The sequence below is a fragment of the Myxine glutinosa genome, chromosome 5, assembly GCF_964187855.1.
Source record: "Myxine glutinosa chromosome 5, kmMyxGlut1.1, whole genome shotgun sequence".
Lineage (NCBI taxonomy): Eukaryota > Metazoa > Chordata > Myxini > Myxiniformes > Myxinidae > Myxine > Myxine glutinosa.
Window position 1 is genome coordinate 138,419,706 of NC_136265.1, and position 12,964 is coordinate 138,432,669.

General features: G+C 33.5%; 2 protein-coding genes across 2 annotated transcripts in view; both read left to right on the forward strand.

Annotated features, from left to right (window-relative positions):
- LOC137426997 (sialic acid-binding Ig-like lectin 15) overlaps window positions 1–12,964 on the forward strand; it is a 369,687-nt gene that overhangs the window by 252,713 nt on the left and 104,010 nt on the right. The window lies entirely within an intron of this gene.
- The window catches only part of LOC137426998 (sialic acid-binding Ig-like lectin 15), a 328,618-nt gene that overhangs the window by 204,445 nt on the left and 111,209 nt on the right, over window positions 1–12,964 (forward strand). The gene's annotated exons all lie outside the window — the stretch shown is intronic.

Below are 12,964 nucleotides of genomic sequence, written 5' to 3' on the forward strand. Positions count from 1 at the left end.
GTTAAATCACACATTATGTTTGTGCTGGTTTCATATGTTGAATCACACATTATGTTTGTGCTGGTTTCATCTGTTAAATCACACATTATGTTTGTGCTGGTTTCAGATGTAAAATCACACAATATGTTTGTGCTGGTTTCATATGTTGAATCACACATTATGTTTGTGATGGTTTCATCTGTTAAATCACACAATATGTTTGTGATGGTTTCATCTGTTAAATCACGTTATGTTTGTGCTGCTTTCATATGTTAAATCACACATGTTTGTGCTGCTTTCAGATGTTAAATCACATGTTATGTTTGTGCTGGTTTCATCTGTTAAATCAGACACTATGTTTGTGGTGGTTTCATATGTTAAATCACATATTATGTTTGTGCTGGTGTCATATGTTAAATCACACATTATGTTTGTGCTGGTTTCAGATGTTAAATCACACATTATGTTTGTGCTGTTTTCATATGTTAAATCACACATTATGTTTGTGCTGGTTTCATATGTTGAATCACACAATATGTTTGTGCTGGTTTCATATGTTAAATCACACAATATGTTTGTGCTGGTTTCATATGTTAAATCACACAATATGTTTGTGCTGGTTTCATATGTTAAATCACACAATATGTTTGTGCTGGTTTCATATGTTAAATCACACAATATGTTTGTGCTGGTTTCATATGTTAAATCACACAATATGTTTGTGCTGGTTTCCTCTGTTAAATCACACTGTTTGTGCAGGTTTCATATGTTAAATTACGCAATATTTTGTGCTGGTTTCATCTATCTATAATTCCAGTAATCTCTGTACGTCTGTACGTCTGTACGTTTGTTTGTCTGTGACCGCTGTTTCTCGACAACCACGGGTCCGATATACTTTTAACTTGCCAGGTATATTGCTGGGGACCCGAGGATGTGCCTTTTCAAGGTTTCATATTAATCGGACAATTACTTACCGAGCTATGTCCAAAAAACGATTCAACCAATCAGAGAGCAGCGAACGATCGCGTGTGCCGAACGTGGAGGACACACTCTGCCTCGGATGGCACATTTGAGAGCGTATTCATTTATTTCACGTTTGCAAACTATGTTGGCGTTAAACTATGTTTTAAAACTAATAAAACCGAATTTGCGATTCATTCGCTTTCCTGCGCGTTTGTGCACGCGATGGCGATTTCTTTACCAAACTCCGGAAGCCGTTCGCTTTGGACCAAACCATTGCATGTAAATAGAGGGGGGGGATTGTCACCGTACTCGCAAGCCGTTCGCTTTGGACCAAACCATTTCATGTAAATAGAGGGGGGGGATATAATTTTAGATATAGATATAGTACGGGCAATGCCCTAGTATGTTAAATCACACATTATGTTTGTGCTGGTTTCATCTGTTAAATCACACTGTTTGTGCAGGTTTCATATGTTAAATTACACAATATGTTTGTGCTGGTTTCATCTGTTAAATCACACAATATGTTTGTGCTGGTTTCATATGTTAAATCACACATTATGTTTGTGGTGGTTTCACCTGTTAAATCACACTGTTTGTGCTGGTTTCATATGTTAAATCACACAATATGTTTGTGCTGGTTTCATATGTTAAATCACACATTATGTTTGTGCTGGTTTCATCTGTTAAATCACACTGTTTGTGCTGGTTTCATCTGTTAAATCACACATTATGTTTGTGCTGGTTCCATCTGTTAAATTACACATTATGTTTGTGTTGGTTTCATCTGTTAAATCACACATTATGTTTGTCCTGGTTTCATCTGTTAAATCACACATTACGTTTGTGATGGTTTCATCTGTTAAATCACACATTATGTTTGTCCTGGTTTCATCTGTTAAATCACACATTATGTTTGTCCTGGTTTCATCTGTTAAATCACACACTATGTTTGTGCTGGTTTCATCTGTTAAATCACACATTATGTTTGTCCTGGTTTCATCTGTGAAATCACACATTATGTTTGTGATGGTTTCATCTGTTAAATCATACGTTATGTTTGTGCTGGTTTCATCTGTTAAATCACACATTATGTTTGTGCTGGTTTCAGATGTTAAATCACACACTATGTTTGTGCTGGTTTCATCTGTTAAATCACACATTATGTTTGTGATGGTTTCATCTGTTAAATCATACGTTATGTTTGTGCTGGTTTCATCTGTTAAATCACACATTATGTTTGTGCTGGTTTCATCTGTTAAATCACACATTATGTTTGTCCTGGTTTCATCTGTTAAATCACACATTATGTTTGTGCTGGTTTCATCTGTTAAATCACACATTATGTTTGTGCTGGTTTCATATGTTAAATCACACATTGTGTTTGTGATGGTTTCATATGTTAAATCACACATTATGTTTGTCCTGGTTTCATATGTTAAATCACACATTGTGTTTGTGATGGTTTCATATGTTAAATCACACATTATGTTTGTGCTAGTTTCAGATGTTAAATCACATGTTATTTTTGTGATGGTTTCATTTGTTAAATCACACAATATGTTTGTGCTGGTTTCATATGTTAAATCACACATTATGTTTGTGCTGGTTTCATATGTTAAATCACACACTATGTTTGTCCTGGTTTCATCTGTTAAATCACACATTATGTTTGTGCTGGTTTCATATGTAAAATAACACATTATGTTTGTGCTGGTTTCAGATGTTATATCACATGTTATGTTTGTGCTGGTTTCAGATGTTATATCACATGTTATGTTTGTGCTGGTTTCAGATGTTAAATCACACATTATGTTTGTGCTGGTTTCAGATGTTAAATCACACATTATGTTTGTGCTGGTTTCAGATGTTAAATCACACATTATGTTTGTGTTGGTTTCATATGTTAAATCACACATTATGTTTGTGCTGGTTTCATATGTTGAATCACACATTATGTTTGTGCTGGTTTCATATGTGAAATCACACAATATGTTTGTGCTGGTTTCATATGTGAAATCACACATTATGTTTGTGCTGGTTTCATCTGTTAAATCACACATTATGTTTGTGCTGGTTTCAGATGCTAAATCACATGTTATGTTTGTGCTGGTTTCAGATGTTAAATCACATTATGTTTGTCCTGGTTTCATATGTTAAATCACACATTATGTTTAATCCTGGTTTCATATGTTAAATCACACATTATGTTTGTGCTGGTTTCAGATGTTAAATCACATGTTATGTTTGTGCTGCTTTCATATGTTAAATCACACATTATGTTTGTGCTGGTTTCAGATGTTAAATCACATGTTATGTTTGTGCTGGTTTCATCTGTTAAATCACACATTATGTTTGCGCTGGTTTCAGATGTTAAATCACATGTTATGTTTGTGCTGGTTTCATCTGTTAAATCACACATTATGTTTGTGCTGGTTTCATATGTTAAATCACATATTATATTTGTGCTGGTTTCATATGTTAAATCACACATTATGTTAGTGCTGGTTTCTTATGTGAAATCACATGTTATGTTTGTGCTGGTTTCATCTGTTTAATCAAACATTATGTTTGTGCTGGTTTCATCTGTTAAATCACACATTATGTTTGTGATGGTTTCATATGTTAAATCACATGTTATGTTTGTGCTGCTTTCATATGTTAAATCACACATTATGTTTGTGCTGGTTTCAGATGCTAAATCACATGTTATGTTTGTGCTGGTTTCATCTGTTAAATCAGACATTATGTTTGTGATGGTTTCAGATGTTAAATCACACATTAAGTTTGTGCTGGTTTCATATGTTAAATCACACATTATGTGTGTGCTGGTTTCAGATGTTAAATCACACATTATGTGTGTGCTGGTTTCAGATGTTAAATCATACACTATGTTTGTGCTGGTTTCATATGTTAAATCACACATTATGTGTGTGCTGGTTTCAGATGTTAAATCACACATTATGTGTGTGCTGGTTTCAGATGTTAAATCATACACTATGTTTGTGCTGGTTTCAGACGTTAAATCACATTGTGTTTGTCCTGGTTTCATATGTTAAATCACACATTATGTTTGTGCTGGTTTCAGATGCTAAATCACAAGTTATGTTTGTGCTGGTTTCATCTGTTAAATCAGACATTATGTTTGTGATGGTTTCAGATGTTAAATCACACATTATGTTTGTGCTGGTTTCAGATGCTAAATCACATGTTATGTTTGTGCTGGTTTCAGATGTTAAATCAGACATTATGTTTGTGATGGTTTCAGATGTTAAATCACACATTATGTTTGTGCTGGTTTCATATGTTAAATCACACATTATGTGTGTGCTGGTTTCAGATGTTAAATCACACATTATGTGTGTGCTGGTTTCATATGTTAAATCACACATTATGTTTGTGCTGGTTTCAGATGTTAAATCACACATTATGTTTGTGCTGGTTTCATATGTTAAATCACACATTATGTTTGTGCTGGTTTCAGATGTTAAATCACATTGTGTTTGTCCTGGTTTCATATGTTAAATCACACATTATGTTTGTGCTGGTTTCAGATATTAAATCACATGTTATGTTTGTGCTGCTTTCATATGTTAAATCACACATTATGTTTGTGCTGGTTTCATATGTTGAATCACACATTATGTTTGTGCTGGTTTCATCTGTTAAATCACACATTATGTTTGTGCTGGTTTCAGATGTAAAATCACACAATATGTTTGTGCTGGTTTCATATGTTGAATCACACATTATGTTTGTGATGGTTTCATCTGTTAAATCACACAATATGTTTGTGATGGTTTCATCTGTTAAATCACGTTATGTTTGTGCTGCTTTCATATGTTAAATCACACATGTTTGTGCTGCTTTCAGATGTTAAATCACATGTTATGTTTGTGCTGGTTTCATCTGTTAAATCAGACACTATGTTTGTGGTGGTTTCATATGTTAAATCACATATTATGTTTGTGCTGGTGTCATATGTTAAATCACACATTATGTTTGTGCTGGTTTCAGATGTTAAATCACACATTATGTTTGTGCTGTTTTCATATGTTAAATCACACATTATGTTTGTGCTGGTTTCATATGTTGAATCACACAATATGTTTGTGCTGGTTTCATATGTTAAATCACACAATATGTTTGTGCTGGTTTCATATGTTAAATCACACAATATGTTTGTGCTGGTTTCATATGTTAAATCACACAATATGTTTGTGCTGGTTTCATATGTTAAATCACACAATATGTTTGTGCTGGTTTCATATGTTAAATCACACAATATGTTTGTGCTGGTTTCATCTGTTAAATCACACTGTTTGTGCAGGTTTCATATGTTAAATTACGCAATATTTTGTGCTGGTTTCATCTATCTATAATTCCAGTAATCTCTGTACGTCTGTACGTCTGTACGTTTGTTTGTCTGTGACCGCTGTTTCTCGACAACCACGGGTCCGATATACTTTTAACTTGCCAGGTATATTGCTGGGGACCCGAGGATGTGCCTTTTCAAGGTTTCATATTAATCGGACAATTACTTACCGAGCTATGTCCAAAAAACGATTCAACCAATCAGAGAGCAGCGAACGATCGCGTGTGCCGAACGTGGAGGACACACTCTGCCTCGGATGGCACATTTGAGAGCGTATTCATTTATTTCACGTTTGCAAACTATGTTGGCGTTAAACTATGTTTTAAAACTAATAAAACCGAATTTGCGATTCATTCGCTTTCCTGCGCGTTTGTGCACGCGATGGCGATTTCTTTACCAAACTCCGGAAGCCGTTCGCTTTGGACCAAACCATTGCATGTAAATAGAGGGGGGGGATTGTCACCGTACTCGCAAGCCGTTCGCTTTGGACCAAACCATTTCATGTAAATAGAGGGGGGGGATATAATTTTAGATATAGATATAGTACGGGCAATGCCCGAGTATGTTAAATCACACATTATGTTTGTGCTGGTTTCATCTGTTAAATCACACTGTTTGTGCAGGTTTCATATGTTAAATTACACAATATGTTTGTGCTGGTTTCATCTGTTAAATCACACAATATGTTTGTGCTGGTTTCATATGTTAAATCACACATTATGTTTGTGGTGGTTTCACCTGTTAAATCACACTGTTTGTGCTGGTTTCATATGTTAAATCACACAATATGTTTGTGCTGGTTTCATATGTTAAATCACACATTATGTTTGTGCTGGTTTCATCTGTTAAATCACACTGTTTGTGCTGGTTTCATCTGTTAAATCACACATTATGTTTGTGCTGGTTTCATATGTCAAATCACACATTATGTTTGTGCTGGTTTCATATGTTAAATCACACATTATGTTTGTGCTGGTTTCAGATGTTAAATCACACATTATGTTTGTGCTGGTTTCAGATGTTAAATCACATGTTATATTTGTGCTGGTTTCATCTATTAAATCACACATTATGTTTGTGCTGGTTTCATATGTTAAATCACACATTATGTTTGTGCTGGTTTCATATGTTCAATCACACATTATGTTTGTGCTGGTTTCATCTGTGAAATCACACATTATGTTTGTGCTGGTTTCATATGTAAAATCACACATTATGTTTGTGCTGGTTTCATCTGTTAAATCACACATTATGTTTGTGCTGGTTTCATCTGTTAAATCACACATAATGTTTGTCCTCGTTTCATCTGTTAAATCACACATTATGTTTGTGCTGGTTTCATATGTTAAATCACACATTATGTTTGTGCTGGTTTCATATGTTAAATCACATATTATGTTTGTGCTGGTTTCATATGTTAAATCACACATTATGTTTGTGCTGGTTTCAGATGCTAAATCACATGTTATGTTTGTGCTGGTTTCATCTGTTAAATCAGACATTATGTTTGTGATGGTTTCAGATGTTAAATCACACATTAAGTTTGTGCTGGTTTCATATGTTAAATCACACATTATGTGTGTGCTGGTTTCAGATGTTAAATCACACATTATGTGTGTGCTGGTTTCAGATGTTAAATCATACACTATGTTTGTGCTGGTTTCATATGTTAAATCACACATTATGTGTGTGCTGGTTTCAGATGTTAAATCACACATTATGTGTGTGCTGGTTTCAGATGTTAAATCATACACTATGTTTGTGCTGGTTTCAGACGTTAAATCACATTGTGTTTGTCCTGGTTTCATATGTTAAATCACACATTATGTTTGTGCTGGTTTCAGATGCTAAATCACAAGTTATGTTTGTGCTGGTTTCATCTGTTAAATCAGACATTATGTTTGTGATGGTTTCAGATGTTAAATCACACATTATGTTTGTGCTGGTTTCAGATGCTATATCACATGTTATGTTTGTGCTGGTTTCAGATGTTAAATCAGACATTATGTTTGTGATGGTTTCAGATGTTAAATCACACATTATGTTTGTGCTGGTTTCATATGTTAAATCACACATTATGTGTGTGCTGGTTTCAGATGTTAAATCACACATTATGTGTGTGCTGGTTTCATATGTTAAATCACACATTATGTTTGTGCTGGTTTCAGATGTTAAATCACACATTATGTTTGTGCTGGTTTCATATGTTAAATCACACATTATGTTTGTGCTGGTTTCAGATGTTAAATCACATTGTGTTTGTCCTGGTTTCATATGTTAAATCACACATTATGTTTGTGCTGGTTTCAGATATTAAAACACATGTTATGTTTGTGCTGGTTTCATATGTCGAATCACACATTATGTTTGTGCTGGTTTCATCTGTTAAATCACACATTATGTTTGTGCTGGTTTCAGATGTTAAATCACACAATATGTTTGTGATGGTTTCATCTGTTAAATCACACAATATGTTTGTGATGGTTTCATCTGTTAAATCACGTTATGTTTGTGCTGCTTTCATATGTTAAATCACACATGTTTGTGCTGCTTTCAGATGTTAAATCACATGTTACGTTTGTGCTGGTTTCATCTGTTAAATCAGACACTATGTTTGTGGTGGTTTCATATGTTAAATCACATATTATGTTTGTGCTGGTGTCATATGTTAAATCACACATTATGTTTGTGCTGGTTTCAGATGTTAAATCACACATTATGTTTGTGCTGTTTTCATATGTTAAATCACACATTATGTTTGTGCTGGTTTCATATGTTGAATCACACAATATGTTTGTGCTGGTTTCATATGTTAAATCACACAATATGTTTGTGCTGGTTTCATATGTTAAATCACACAATATGTTTGTGCTGGTTTCATATGTTAAATCACACAATATGTTTGTGCTGGTTTCATATGTTAAATCACACAATATGTTTGTGCTGGTTTCATATGTTAAATCACACAATATGTTTGTGCTGGTTTCATCTGTTAAATCACACTGTTTGTGCAGGTTTCATATGTTAAATTACGCAATATTTTGTGCTGGTTTCATATGTTAAATCACACATTATGTTTGTGCTGGTTTCATCTGTTAAATCACACTGTTTGTGCAGGTTTCATATGTTAAATTACACAATATGTTTGTGCTGGTTTCATCTGTTAAATCACACAATATGTTTGTGCTGGTTTCATATGTTAAATCACACATTATGTTTGTGGTGGTTTCACCTGTTAAATCACACTGTTTGTGCTGGTTTCATATGTTAAATCACACAATATGTTTGTGCTGGTTTCATATGTTAAATCACACATTATGTTTGTGCTGGTTTCATCTGTTAAATCACACTGTTTGTGCTGGTTTCATCTGTTAAATCACACATTATGTTTGTGCTGGTTTCATATGTCAAATCACACATTATGTTTGTGCTGGTTTCATATGTTAAATCACACATTATGTTTGTGCTGGTTTCAGATGTTAAATCACACATTATGTTTGTGCTGGTTTCAGATGTTAAATCACATGTTATATTTGTGCTGGTTTCATCTATTAAATCACACATTATGTTTGTGCTGGTTTCAGATGTTAAATCACACATTATGTTTGTGCTGGTTTCATATGTTCAATCACACATTATGTTTGTGCTGGTTTCATCTGTGAAATCACACATTATGTTTGTGCTGGTTTCATATGTAAAATCACACATTATGTTTGTGCTGGTTTCATCTGTTAAATCACACATTATGTTTGTGCTGGTTTCATCTGTTAAATCACACATAATGTTTGTCCTCGTTTCATCTGTTAAATCACACATTATGTTTGTGCTGGTTTCATATGTTAAATCACACATTATGTTTGTGCTGGTTTCATATGTTAAATCACATATTATGTTTGTGCTGGTTTCATATGTTAAATCACACATTATGTTTGTGCTGGTTTCAGATGCTAAATCACATGTTATGTTTGTGCTGGTTTCATCTGTTAAATCAGACATTATGTTTGTGATGGTTTCAGATGTTAAATCACACATTAAGTTTGTGCTGGTTTCATATGTTAAATCACACATTATGTGTGTGCTGGTTTCAGATGTTAAATCACACATTATGTGTGTGCTGGTTTCAGATGTTAAATCATACACTATGTTTGTGCTGGTTTCATATGTTAAATCACACATTATGTGTGTGCTGGTTTCAGATGTTAAATCACACATTATGTGTGTGCTGGTTTCAGATGTTAAATCATACACTATGTTTGTGCTGGTTTCAGACGTTAAATCACATTGTGTTTGTCCTGGTTTCATATGTTAAATCACACATTATGTTTGTGCTGGTTTCAGATGCTAAATCACAAGTTATGTTTGTGCTGGTTTCATCTGTTAAATCAGACATTATGTTTGTGATGGTTTCAGATGTTAAATCACACATTATGTTTGTGCTGGTTTCAGATGCTAAATCACATGTTATGTTTGTGCTGGTTTCAGATGTTAAATCAGACATTATGTTTGTGATGGTTTCAGATGTTAAATCACACATTATGTTTGTGCTGGTTTCATATGTTAAATCACACATTATGTGTGTGCTGGTTTCAGATGTTAAATCACACATTATGTGTGTGCTGGTTTCATATGTTAAATCACACATTATGTTTGTGCTGGTTTCAGATGTTAAATCACACATTATGTTTGTGCTGGTTTCATATGTTAAATCACACATTATGTTTGTGCTGGTTTCAGATGTTAAATCACATTGTGTTTGTCCTGGTTTCATATGTTAAATCACACATTATGTTTGTGCTGGTTTCAGATATTAAATCACATGTTATGTTTGTGCTGGTTTCATCTGTTAAATCACACATTATGTTTGTGCTGGTTTCAGATGTTAAATCACACAATATGTTTGTGATGGTTTCATCTGTTAAATCACACAATATGTTTGTGATGGTTTCATCTGTTAAATCACGTTATGTTTGTGCTGCTTTCATATGTTAAATCACACATGTTTGTGCTGCTTTCAGATGTTAAATCACATGTTATGTTTGTGCTGGTTTCATCTGTTAAATCAGACACTATGTTTGTGGTGGTTTCATATGTTAAATCACATATTATGTTTGTGCTGGTGTCATATGTTAAATCACACATTATGTTTGTGCTGGTTTCAGATGTTAAATCACACATTATGTTTGTGCTGTTTTCATATGTTAAATCACACATTATGTTTGTGCTGGTTTCATATGTTGAATCACACAATATGTTTGTGCTGGTTTCATATGTTAAATCACACAATATGTTTGTGCTGGTTTCATATGTTAAATCACACAATATGTTTGTGCTGGTTTCATATGTTAAATCACACAATATGTTTGTGCTGGTTTCATATGTTAAATCACACAATATGTTTGTGCTGGTTTCATATGTTAAATCACACAATATGTTTGTGCTGGTTTCATCTGTTAAATCACACTGTTTGTGCAGGTTTCATATGTTAAATTACGCAATATTTTGTGCTGGTTTCATATGTTAAATCACACATTATGTTTGTGCTGGTTTCATCTGTTAAATCACACTGTTTGTGCAGGTTTCATATGTTAAATTACACAATATGTTTGTGCTGGTTTCATCTGTTAAATCACACAATATGTTTGTGCTGGTTTCATATGTTAAATCACACATTATGTTTGTGGTGGTTTCACCTGTTAAATCACACTGTTTGTGCTGGTTTCATATGTTAAATCACACAATATGTTTGTGCTGGTTTCATATGTTAAATCACACATTATGTTTGTGCTGGTTTCATCTGTTAAATCACACTGTTTGTGCTGGTTTCATCTGTTAAATCACACATTATGTTTGTGCTGGTTTCATATGTCAAATCACACATTATGTTTGTGCTGGTTTCATATGTTAAATCACACATTATGTTTGTGCTGGTTTCAGATGTTAAATCACACATTATGTTTGTGCTGGTTTCAGATGTTAAATCACATGTTATATTTGTGCTGGTTTCATCTATTAAATCACACATTATGTTTGTGCTGGTTTCATATGTTAAATCACACATTATGTTTGTGCTGGTTTCATATGTTCAATCACACATTATGTTTGTGCTGGTTTCATCTGTGAAATCACACATTATGTTTGTGCTGGTTTCATATGTAAAATCACACATTATGTTTGTGCTGGTTTCATCTGTTAAATCACACATTATGTTTGTGCTGGTTTCATCTGTTAAATCACACATAATGTTTGTCCTCGTTTCATCTGTTAAATCACACATTATATTTGTGCTGGTTTCATATGTTAAATCACACATTATGTTTGTGCTGGTTTCATGTGTTAAATCACACATTATGTTTGTGATGGTTTCATCTGTTAAATCACACATTATGTTTGTGCTGGTTTCATATGTTGAATCACACATGATGTTTGTGCTGGTTTCATCTGTTAAATCACACATTATGTTTGTGCTGGTTTCACATGTTAACTCACACATTATGTTTGTGCTGGTTTCATCTGTTAAATCACACATTATGTTTGTGATGGTTTCATATGTTAAATTACACATTATGTTTGTGATGGTTTCATGTGTTCAATTACACATTATGTTTGTGCTAGTTTCAGATGTTAAATCACATGTTATTTTTGTGATGGTTTCATTTGTTAAATCACACAATATGTTTGTGCTGGTTTCATATGTTAAATCACACATTATGTTTGTGCTGGTTTCATATGTTAAATCACACACTATGTTTGTCCTGGTTTCATCTGTTAAATCACACATTATGTTTGTGCTGGTTTCATATGTAAAATAACACATTATGTTTGTGCTGGTTTCAGATGTTATATCACATGTTATGTTTGTGCTGGTTTCAGATGTTATATCACATGTTATGTTTGTGCTGGTTTCAGATGTTAAATCACACATTATGTTTGTGCTGGTTTCAGATGTTAAATCACACATTATGTTTGTGCTGGTTTCAGATGTTAAATCACACATTATGTTTGTGCTGGTTTCATATGTTAAATCACACATTATGTTTGTGCTGGTTTCATATGTTGAATCACACATTATGTTTGTGCTGGTTTCATATGTGAAATCACACAATATGTTTGTGCTGGTTTCATATGTGAAATCACACATTATGTTTGTGCTGGTTTCATATGTTAAATCACACATTATGTTTGTGCTGGTTTCAGATGCTAAATCACATGTTATGTTTGTGCTGGTTTCAGATGTTAAATCACATTATGTTTGTCCTGGTTTCATATGTTAAATCACACATTATGTTTAATCCTGGTTTCATATGTTAAATCACACATTATGTTTGTGCTGGTTTCAGATGTTAAATCACATGTTATGTTTGTGCTGCTTTCATATGTTAAATCACACATTATGTTTGTGCCGGTTTCAGATGTTAAATCACATGTTATGTTTGTGCTGGTTTCATCTGTTAAATCACACATTATGTTTGCGCTGGTTTCAGATGTTAAATCACATGTTATGTTTGTGCTGGTTTCATCTGTTAAATCACACATTATGTTTGTGCTGGTTTCATATGTTAAATCACATATTATATTTGTGCTGGTTTCATATGTTAAATCACACATTATGTTAGTGCTGGTTTCTTATATGAAATCACATGTTATGTT